This window comes from Salmo trutta, chromosome 28 (genome assembly GCF_901001165.1).
Source record: "Salmo trutta chromosome 28, fSalTru1.1, whole genome shotgun sequence".
NCBI lineage: Eukaryota > Metazoa > Chordata > Actinopteri > Salmoniformes > Salmonidae > Salmo > Salmo trutta.
In genome coordinates, this window is record NC_042984.1 from 14292114 (window position 1) to 14303014 (window position 10901).

At 42.0% G+C, this 10901-nt stretch overlaps 1 long non-coding RNA gene across 1 annotated transcript; it reads right to left on the bottom strand.

Moving 5' to 3' along the window:
* Positions 1-1331: 1331 nt before the first annotated feature.
* Positions 1332-7872, bottom strand: LOC115165563 (uncharacterized). Its single transcript, XR_003870199.1, has 3 exons — positions 7811-7872; positions 3545-3798; positions 1332-1567 (listed from the first exon to the last, which is right to left on the bottom strand). It is a non-coding gene; the product is annotated as an uncharacterized LOC115165563 (long non-coding RNA).
* Positions 7873-10901: the final 3029 nt, after the last annotated feature.

Genomic DNA, 10901 nt, shown 5'->3' on the forward strand with positions numbered 1-10901 from the left:
TGTACCTCATTTACAATAGCTTTACTTTGAATTAAATCAGGGTTTATTGATTCTTGGAAAAACATGCTAAATCAACAGCTGAATTACTTGCTACATCAGTCATTATGTTCAGCTTACTCTTGGTGACTATACAGTGCATTCAGAAAGTATTCAGACCCCTTGACTTTTCCCCACATTTTGTTACGTTACAGCTTTATTCTAAAGTGGATTAAATTACTGTTGTCTCATCAATCTACACACAATACCCCATAGTGACAAAGCGAAAACAGGTTTAGACATTAATGCAAATGTATAAAAAAATACAATACAGAAATACCTTATTTACATAAGTGTTCAGACCCTTTGCTATGAGTCTCGAAAATTAGCTCAGGTTCATCCTGTTTCCATTGATCATCCTTGAGATGTTTCTACAACTTGATTGGAGTCCACCTGTGGTAAATTCAATTAATTGGACATGATTTGGAAAGGCACACACCTGTCTATATAACATCCTAGCCATGAGCCATGAGGTCGAAGAAATTGTCCGTAGAGCTCCGAGACAGGATTGTGTCGAGGCACAGATCTAGGGAAGGGTACCAAAAAATGTCTGCAGCATTGAAGGTCCCCAAGAACACCATGGCCTCAATCATTCTTAATTGGAAGAAGTTTGGAACCACCAAGGTATTTTACAGCAGCAGGGACTGATCGAGGGAAAGATGAATGGAGCAAAGTACAGAAAGATCCTTGATGAAAACCTACTCCAGAGTGCTACGGACCTCAGACTGGGGTTAAGGTTCACCTTCCAACAGGACAACAATCCTAAGCACACAGCCAAGACAACGCAGGAGTGGCTTCGGGACAAGTCTCTGAATGTCCTTGAGTGGCCCAGCCAGAGCCCAGACTTGAACCCGATCGATTGAGGGGAAGAAAACGATTTAATACATTTTAGAATAAGGCTGTAACGTAACAAAATGTGGAAAAAGTCAAGGGGTCTGATTACTTTCTGAATGTACTGTAAGCAGGTCACATTTAAAAACAGTGTTGGATGTATGCATCTGCTTGAAATAATGATATTATAATGATTTGTTAAGGAGAAAAGGAGGCGTTTGTTTCTTCCAACTGAATTGACTATCCCCTTTGCTAGAATGGGGGAAAACCAACAGACCATAGGAAGAGGTTAATGTTGCCCTGGTTTGGACCTGCACAGCTACAACAAGCTGCCAGACTTTATTAAGGCCGTGTTAGCAATAAGAGGGAGTGTGAAAATGCAGGTGCATGCATCTTCTTCAGTTCAATCACATGTAAGAAATTGAAGGGCGCAAATGTCCAAGAAGTAGCGAGGCTGGCTGGTCGACATGGCAACATCCAAGCTTATGTTGTAGGTTTTGCCACAAAGAGCATTAATAACTTACATAAGTCCATGTAAGTTATTGTATTCATGCACATTTTAAAATCAACACGATGGATCATAGATCATACTATGATGGATACGAGAGATGCAGTGTCGTGTCATTGGGATAAAATGGTTAGAGCAGCGGGTCCCCTCCACGTAGAAGATACACCACTGGCTGGATCTCACTGTATGGGCCTGTAGAGAGAACACACAATAACAGGGCAAAAAAGGTTAAAATCCTCAAACAAAAACTTCAGCTTCAAGTTTAACACAAAATACATCTTGAACAGAGGTTTCACATGCATTTGCTAACAAGTTAATCACAAAATCTGGCAAACTATCTGTGCAGTCTGCAGCAAAATATCACACTGTGCCCTCGACTGGCACTGTATTGTACATGGAAGCTCAAGCAGAGTGGTTTTACGGTGCTATAGACGGGTTGGTTATATAGCTACAAAACCGATGCTGTCGGAACATTGGGGCAAAACAGTTAGGGTTGGCTTAGATTGTTAACAACAAACTATATTTAGTCTCCAAATGTTTATTGAAAACATATATACATTTGCACAATGAGCACTTGTCTCTCAAATACATTGTTAGTTGTTGGTAAGCTAGCTAGCGAATTTTAGCCATATTAGCATTGAAGTGAAATCAGTCGAAACACCTCAAAACAAGACATCAAATCAAGCGTTATGTCACATGCGCTGAATACACGTGTAAACCTTACAGTGAAGTGCTTACTTACAAGCCCTTAACCAACAATGCAGTAAAGAAAATACTTTATACACTTTTTTTTTTACAATAAAATAAAATAACTTTAGAAGCTTCTGATAGGCTAATTGACATTATTTGAGTCAATTGGAGGTGTACCTGTGGATGTATTTCAAGGACTACCTTCAAACTCATTGCTTCTTTGCTTGACATCATGGGAAAATCCAAAGAAATCAGCCAAGACCTCAGAAAAACAATTGTAGACCTCCACAAGTCTGGTTCATCCTTGGGAGCGATTTCCAAACGTCTGAAGGTACCACGTTCATTTGTACAAACAATAGTACGCAAGAATAAACACCATGGGACCACGCAGCCGTCTTACCACTCAGGAAAGAGACGCGTTCTGTCTCCTAGAGATGAACGTACTTTGGTGCGAGCAGTGCAAATCAATCCCAGAACCACAGCAAAGGACCTCGTGAAGATGCTGGAGGAGACAGGTACAAAAGTATCTATATCCACAGTAAAACGAGTCCTATATCGACATAACCTGAAAAGCCACTCAGCGAGGAAGAAGCCACTGCTCCAAAACCGCCATAAAAAAGCCAGACTACAGTTTGCAACTGCACATGGGGACAAAGATCATACTTTTTGGAGAAATATCCTCTGGGATGAAACAAAAATAGAACCGTTTGGCCATAATGACCATCGTTATGTTTGGAGGAAAAAGGGGGAGACTTGCAAGCCGAAGAACACCATCCCAACCATGACGCACGGGGGTGGCAGCATCATGTCGTGGGAGTGCTTTGCTGCAGGAGGGACTGGTGCAATTCACAGAATAGATGGCATCATGAAGAAAAATAATGTGGATATATTGAAGCAACATCTCAAGACATCAGTCAGGAAGTTTATGCTTGGTCGCAAATGGGTCTTCCAAATGGACAATGTAAGTATACTTCCAAAGTTGTTGCAAAATGGCTTAAGGACAACAAAGTCAAGGTATTAGAGTGGCCATCACAAAGCCCTGACCTCAATCTTATAAAAAACTTTGTGGGCAGAACTGAAAAAGCGTGTGCGAGCAAGGAGGCCTACAAACCTGACTCGGTTACACCTGCTCTGTCAGGAGGAATGGGCCAAAATTCACCCAACTTATTGTGGGAAGCTTGTGGAAGGCTACCTGAAACGTTTGACCCAAGTTAAACAATGTAAAGGCAATGCTACCAAATACTAATTGAGTGTATGTAAACTTCTGACCCACTGGGATTGTGATGAAAGAAATAAGACCTGAAATAAATCATTCTCTCTACTATTATTCTGACATTTCACATTCTTAAAATAAAGTGGTGATCCTAACTGACCTAAGACAGGGAATTCAAGAGATTTACCCAATTTAAGCCTACATACAACATGTAGTTGTTTTGAGAGCTGGATAGAAGACATTTATATCCAAGTTGCTTCACTCACCATTCTTTATTTTCAACCTTAGGGGCTGCATTCGGGCAGCGCTTGCCATTCTTGTTAGACACATAACTACACTGTCTGTAGGGGGCATTCTTGTCCTCCAGGACGTGTTTGATGCAGAACTCCCTCCAGGCGGGGCTGGGAGCAAGGCCGCTGGGTGAAGGAACAGGCCTTGGGCTCTTGGGTAAAGGCAGTCTGGGCCAAACGGCCCCAGCTTGACGGCAACACGTGGATCCTTATCCTGTTCATTAGTGGTTCTGGAAGGGAAATGCATACTTTAGGTGAGCACCAGGTGCTGAAGCAGCAACGATACAGTTAAGCGTCAGTATGGTTACTCGGCTGACACTCGGGCAATATGTGATGGCAAGCAGAGAATACAGGGGTACAGTTTACTACCAAAGTACAGTAAACATGGGACATGTAAAGTTGATTTGTGTGTGTTGTTCACGGACCTGACCTTAGGCTCTTTTAGAGCATTTTCACACAGTTTGACTATTTGAAGATTTTAAATAAAATTTGAATATTTGTAGCTACTTTAAGTTAATAACTTCAGTCAACACGTTAGCAGATTGCGTTCATTGCACCGGTCACATGACGAAGCTTACCGTAGTTCCCCAGAACAGTTGAGCCAGTCATGTGTGTTTGTAAACAAACAGCACAATGGGAGAAAGCGAGTTCTATATCTATCGGTGAGTCTCTGTTGTGCGGCGCACGAGGTGATGAAGTTACCCTTGTATGCAATCCACTACTAAATGTTTGCCATCGGATACACTACATGGCCAAAATATGGACACACTTTAAAAATATTTTAAAAAAATATATATAAAATAAATTGAAAAATAATTATTAAATAAATACAAATATTTTAAAAAAATAATAAAAAATGTAATTAAAAGAATTACAAAAATAAATAAAAATATTTTAAAAATTAAATTTAAAAAATTAAAACATTTTAAAAAATAAATTAAGAGTCGGTGATTTTGGCTATTTCAGCCACATCCGTTGCGACAGGTTTATAAAAATTGAGCACACTGCCATGCAATCTCCATAGGGAAACATTGACAGTAGAATGGCCTGTACTGAAGAGCACAGTGACTCAAACGTGGCACCGTCATAGGATGCCACCTTTCCAACAAGTCACTTCGTCAGATTTCTGCACTGCTAGAGCTGCCCCGGTTGACTGTAGGTGCTGTTATTGTGAAGTGGAAACGTCTCAGAGCAACAACGACCCAGCCGCGAAGTGGTAGGTCACACAAGCTCACAGAACGGGACCGTCAAGTGCTTAAGCCTGTAAAAATCTGTCCTCGGCTGACAACACTCACTACAGAGCTCCAAACTGCCTCTGGAAGCAATGTCAGCACAAGAACTGTTCGTCGGGAGCTTCATGAAATGGGTTTCCATGACCGAGCAGCTGCTTACAAGCCTAAGTTCACCATGCACAATACCAAGCGTCGGCTGAAGTGGTGTAAAAGCTTGCCGCCATTGAACTCTGGAGCAGTGGAAACGTGTTCTCTGGAGTGATAAATAACACTTCACCATCTGGGAGTCCGGCGGACAAATCTGGGTTTGGCGGATAACAGGAGAAGGCTACCTGCTCGAACGCATAATGCCAACTGTAACATTTGGTGGAGGAGGAATAATGGTCTGAGGCTGTTTTTCATGGTTCGGGCTAGGCCCCTTAGTTCCAGTCAAGGGGAATCTTAACGCTACAGCATACGATGACATTCTAGACAATTCTGTGCTTCCAAATTTGTGGAAACAGTTCGGGGAAGGCCCTATCCTGTTTCAAAATGACAATGCCCCAGTGTACAAAGCAAGGTCCATGCAGATTTCTTTTTTTTTTTTTAAAGAGATCAGTGTGGAAGAACTTAACTGGCCTGCACAGAGCCCTGACCTCAGCCCCATTGAACACCTTTGGGATTAATTGGAATGCAGACTGCGTGCCAGGCCTAATCACCCAACATCAGTGCCCGACCTCACTAATGTTCTTGTGGCTGAATGGAAGCAAGTCCCTGCAGCAATGTTCCAACATCTGGTGGAAATCCTTCCCAGAAGAGTGGAGGCTGTTATAGCACCAACTCCATATTAATTCCCATGATTTTGGAATGAGATGCTTGACGAGCAGATGTCCACATACTTTTAGCCATGTAATGTAGCTGATGGCAAACATTTAGTAGTGAATTGCATACAAGGGTAACTTCATCACCTAATGTGCGCCGGCACAACAGAGACTCGCCGAGATAGTGCATCTTATCATGGCTTTCTGCCATAAGTCAAAGAGCTCTGGATGCTTTGTGTACAGCTACCTTATTTTTTCTCCTCCGTTCTTATCTGTGTAAACATGATGCTCTTCCTTCAGTAAAACATGCATCACAATATTGTTCATTTGCCAAATTTCTCTTGTTCACTTTCGCATGTAAATGTCATTCGGTAGCTACTAGCTATGCTTGTATAACTTTAAGAGCTGGATTTGCCCGTCTTTGCAATTAGTTTATGTTCGTTTTCGCTCTATAGCATTTCGCTAACAGCATCTGATTTTGCTATTAGTTTGCATTAAATTTGGTTACCATTCTGGTAAGAGGCCCAATGGACTTTTCTTGCGTTATTAGCGCCCCCTTGTGTGCTATGCCCAATAATACCGTAAATTCCGGGATGGGAGAATGATGGTATGACAATATGAAAATATGGATAGTGCCCAAGCCTACACAAGAGTTTGGAAAAACCTCACCAAACCATGTGTGAAAGCCCCCTTAGAATCCGAGAGTGAAATGCTTACTCGTCTCTAACATGTAGGCTCAGAATTCCCGAACAGACCCATTAAGTCAGAATGTTGAACAAACATATCAAATTACTTTACCCGTTGCCCGCTGAATTTGTCCCCATGTCAGAGGTAATCTAAGGCAAAATATCGACAGGGAAGCGTTATCACCCAGACCTTCAGTATGTGGGTCTGTATATCAGTTTTTTGCACGCGACAAACACTTACACAATATGGCCGAACCTAACCGAACATTGTCCCATGCAATCAGCTGGCAATACACTTCCAGCTGATTGCAATGAAATGTGCTTTGGTCGACTAAGTTCGGTTACATTCAGCTATTGTTACGATATTGTGCATCACATGTAATGCCTCAGGAAAATACAAGTGACAGAACCTACCGACCCCGCAAAAAGTATTCCTGTGGATACCCCATCTCCACCTCCTACTGCCAAAAGGCTAAACAGCACAGACAACCAGTAAAATAAGAGTACATATAATTGTATTCGCCATTCTGGTTTGTAGACTCTTGCGTCTTTTTTAGCCTGCCTTCGTTCAGACAGAAGATCCATGGGGTAACAATCTGATGTTTAGGCAAACCTGACCTATGTCTGACATTAACTTCATCTGTAATTCAAGCCTTACTCAACTTCAGCAGTCAAAAGATAAATACTAAAATAGGTGGATCAGCATAACCAGTGACAGTGGCTGGAGGACAGAATGACCAGAAGTAAATCAATTCAGTCAAGAAAAGCACAGGGCACTACTCATGACAGCTGTCTAGACAATATGCCACATGGACATGGTTTCAGATCTGACCTTTGTACATGCGGCTAATAGTTAAGTTATTCAGGAAAGTAACGTTAGCAAGAGACACGGCCTTTCATTGCAAACTTATTGACAATAAAAATGTTAATCGCTAACTAGCAAGACAGGTATAATAACTATCTAGTTTGCCCAACACAGGTATGTTCAGGATAAAACAAACTGTAGCTATTGTAGCTACTTCAAGCACTAATATTTATTTGAGGACCATTCATTTGTAATATTATGCATGTGTTTCTAGTCGCCACCAGATGGCAGTATATCGCCACAACCTCATGAATAAATAGTAAGTTATTTTTTTCTCATCACTACCTTACAAGTTCTACTCAATAATACGTGTTTCACTACAGACATGAGTGAAGTCAGTACTGATGATGTTTCCTTATATGAACTGTAACTATGTCAAATTTTTGAAATGGTTGCATTTATATTTTTGTTCAGTGTACATGATAATAATATTAAATTGTCTTTATATTTCACTAAATGTTAGGTCCCACAGGCTGCCCAACACATGGCATGAAAGTGAATTCTGACAATGGTGCTGCGCCCTTAGTTGACTATAAAAAGGCCCTTAGTTGACTATAAAATGTTGAAAAGAAACAAGTTATTGTGCGATAAGATTAAAGATTCTAGGGGACCCCACATGGGTCCCAGACCCCAAGTTTGGGAACCACTGTACCACTAACCTCTCTCCCTGCTTGCTTCAATGCTTCCTCAATCTGTATCTCCTTTCCAGCCTGACTCACCAATCACATTAAAGAAAAGGTATTATGTTATGAGAATTTATTGTAGCCCATCATTTGATTATAGCTGGGTTAATTTCAGTCAACTGCTCCTGCTGAGGTCAAGCTCCGTTCAACATTGGCTTCTAACTTCATCCTTCTTGCCAGCTAGGTATAGCTAGCTAACAGTCAAGAGCTCTTTTTATTTAACTATGCAAGTCAGTTAAGAACAAATTCTTATTTACAGTGACGGCCTACCCCAACCAAACCCGGACGACGCTGGGCCAATTGCGCGCCGCCCTATGGGTCTCCCCATCACGGCCGGATGTGATACAGCCCTTGAGCTACCTAGACATCTGACTGAAATATCAGCGACTATTTACCAGTTGTACACTCGTTCTCCAAGATTCAGGGGGGTTTTGTTTGGGGGATGTCTGTTGTCACGGCAGGAGTTGAGGGATGTGAAAAAAATTCCCACTGTCAGCAGCGTCTCTCTGCCATTTGACACTAAAAGTCTGGATTGAAGGAGTTTGTTTCACCTCCCGGCCTATGTCGTGGTCTACTCGCATAGGTAGGCGGGATTAGAAATCAGATCAAGAAGCCTTCTGAGCGTTGATCAACACTGGGAAGGCAATAATATGTGGGTAAACGATCATTAAAATAAAAAAGGCGAGTAAACGCCATTTCACAAATTTACATTTTAGTCATTTAGATGACGCTCTTATCCAGAGTGACTTACAGTAGTGAGTGCATACATTTTAGTACTGGTCCCCCGTGGAAATCGAACCCACAACCCTGGCATTGCAAGCGCCTTGCTGTACCAACTGACCTACACAGGATTATAAAAAACTAGCGTAAACACTATTTACCCTCCACTACGTCGCTGGATGGGTGTGGCAAAGCCATTCATAAACATCAATATCCTGCTAGGCAGAATTGAATCTACATTTGCCCTGAATTTTAGCTAACAATGTGATGTTTGGAAGGCGCTTAATCAGTCAGTTCTGTACCTGCCTGGCTAACACTGAACCCACACCGCCATCGTGCATACATTTATTTTGTCCTCCTACACTATCACAACACGCAGATTAAAATACAAAACAAACTCTGAACCAATGACATTCATTTGGGGAAAGGTCGAAAAGCATAACACATTTGGCAATCTAGCTAGTTAGCTTGCACTTGCTAGCTAATTTGTCCTATTTAGTTAACTTGCTGTTGCTAGTTAATTTACCTGGGATATAAACATTGAGTTGTTATTTTACCTGAAATGCACAAGGTCCTCTACTCCGACAATTAATCCACACATAAAACAGTCAACCGAATCGTTTCTAGTCATCTCTCCTCCTTCCAGGCTTTTTCATCTTTGAACTTATATGGTGATTAGCATCTAAACTTTCATAGTATTACCACAACGACTGGCAACACAGTTCATCTTTCAATCACCCACGTGGGTATAACCAATGAGAAGATGGCACGTGAGTACCTGCTTCTATAAACCAATGAGGAGATGGGAGAGGCAGGACTTGCAGCGCGATCTGCATCAGAAATAGGAACGACTTCTATTTTAGCCCTTGGCAACGGAGACGCTCGTTGACGCGCACGAGCAGTGTGGGTGCAATAATTGAATAACATAGATTTCTACATTTATTTTGCAGAGCACGCGACGCGAGCGGTGTGTGCACAGACGGTTTGGGTTTGGTGTATGTGGCAGTGTGGGTAGAATGAGCGAAAAACACATGAGAAAATAAAACTCTGTAGTCTGCCTGGAAATGTATTCGTAAAACCAATACACTTCTAATATTTTTCTGATTAACATATTTTATCATTTTCTATTCTCTCATTTTAATTCAACTTGAGAAAATGTCTGATTTAAGGTATTCTATTACTTGAATTTCAGAGTGCCAAATCCAAGTACTTTAAGCACCTCAAGCAATTTGTGCGAACCCTGTACATTGATAAAGTTACAATCATAAACTTACTGGTCCCCTCCCCATGTCAAACTCTTGGATTCAGGAGGCGGGTTTATTAAGGGGATAGGGTGACTCACCCTAACACTCATTTTAATACACCAACAGTAACATAATAATATTCCCTTACCCAATTTAAATAAGTACCGCCTTGTAACCATCACGGGTGCACCTCAGCCACGCTCAAGGTCCTAAACGATATCGTAACCGCCATCGATAAGAAACAATACTGTGCTGCTGTTTTCATTGACCTGGCCAAAGCTTTCGACTCTGTCAATCACCACATCCTCATCGGCAGACTCAATAGCCTTGGTTTCTCTAATGCTTGCATCGCCTGGTTCACCAACTACTTCTCTGATAGAGTTCAGTGTGTCAAATCGGAGGGCCTGTTGTCCGGACCTCTGGCAGTCTCTATGGGGGTGCCACAGGGTTCAATTCTTGGGCCAACTCTTTTCTCTGTATACATCAACGATGTCGCTCTTTCTGCTGGTGAGTCTCTGATCCACCGCTACGCAGACGACCCCATTCTGTATACTTCTGGCCCTTCTTTGGACACTGTGTTAACAACCCTCCAGACGAGCTTCAATGCCATACAACTCTCCTTCCGTGGCCTCCAACTGCTCCTAAATACAAGTAAAACTAAATGCATGCTCTTCAACTGATCGCTGCCTGCACCTGTGATGCCTGTCCTGCATCACTACTCTGGACGGTTCTGACTTAGAATATGTGGACAACTACAAATACCTAGGTGTCTGGTTAGACTGTAAACTCTCCTTCCAGACTCACACCAAACATCTCCAATCCAAAGTTAAATCAAGAATTGGCTTCCTATTTCGCAACAAAGCATCCTTCACTCATGCTGCCAAACATACCCTCGTAAAACTGACCATCCTACCGATCCTCGACTTTGGCGATGTCATTTACAAAATAGCCTCCAATACACTACTCAACAAACTGGATGCAGTCTATCACAGTGCCATCCGTTTTGTCACCAAAGCCCATATACTACCCACCACTGCGACCTGTACGCTCTCGTTGGCTGGCCTTCGCTTCATAATCGTCGCCAAACCCACTGGCTCCAGGTC